The sequence below is a fragment of the Arachis ipaensis genome, chromosome B05 (assembly GCF_000816755.2).
Source record: "Arachis ipaensis cultivar K30076 chromosome B05, Araip1.1, whole genome shotgun sequence".
Lineage (NCBI taxonomy): Eukaryota > Viridiplantae > Streptophyta > Magnoliopsida > Fabales > Fabaceae > Arachis > Arachis ipaensis.
Genome location: NC_029789.2, coordinates 148,130,270 through 148,131,379, shown reverse-complemented (window position 1 = coordinate 148,131,379; position 1,110 = coordinate 148,130,270).

Here is a 1,110-nt window from a genome sequence, read left to right as displayed (position 1 = left end):
TCTTTTATTTTGCTCTCTATGAAAAAATATTAATTTTGTTTTATAAATGTTGCTTAATTTGTTACATTATTATTTAACAAAAAACTTTAACCATTTTAAAAATGAAAATACTTTTTTAAAAGTTTACTAGTAAATTCAAAGAAAACAATATTTATAATATTCTACAGAAAAAATAATAACTTGTTAACATGAAAAAGTAAAAATAAACTTACCTGAGAGGTGAGACCTATGTTGGAAACAGATGTGAAGACATGTTCAAAGCACAACACCTGATTTTTTTTATTTAAAATTCTCACTTGATAATAGTTAATAATTAAAGAAAAGTAATTTAATAATTTTGAGGTTTTTTTTTTTTAATAATTTTTATGTAATGTAGGGAAGCACGTAGAAGAAACGAGGATGTTTTCGTAATCTGATGAAGGGGGACAGGGCAGGTAAAATTATTGATATTTCTTTACATCCTTTGTTGACATAAAGAAATAATAAGAAAATAGAAATTCTTATAGATTATAGATGTTATCATGTATCATTTGATTTTCCTTATTGAAAAAAGTGTAATCTCTCTCTTTTATATATTATGACAGAAACTTTTGTCTAGTATTTTTCTTTTTACTTGAATTTTCCTTTTTCCCATTTAACAGCTACTACTTTTTAAAATGTTTTAATAGTTAGTGACTAATAAACTTTAGAAGTAATTTTTTTTAATTTTTGACTTATGAAAAGTAGTAGTATTAATGTTTGGTGCAATTTTTAATATCAAATTGCAACTTTTAAGAAGCTATTTAGGAGTTTATAAAAAAGTTAAAAAAAATGACTTCTCTCATAATATTTCTACTTTTCATCACATTTCTATAAAATAAGTACTTTTAGAGTTAAAAATCCAAACACAAAATAACTTATTTATAAGTTACTTTTAACAAAGTCATTTATTGTTTAAGTTATTTTATCAAAAAGAGTTTAATTAAGTTGGTTACCCAAACTGGGCCTAAATGTTAAACTAAATACTATATAAAATAATAAAGCTTTTCAGAATTATACATTATGTTAAAAAATTAAAAGTTAAATAATTATTAATAGTCGGTGCATCCTCTTAAATTTAAAATATTGAAT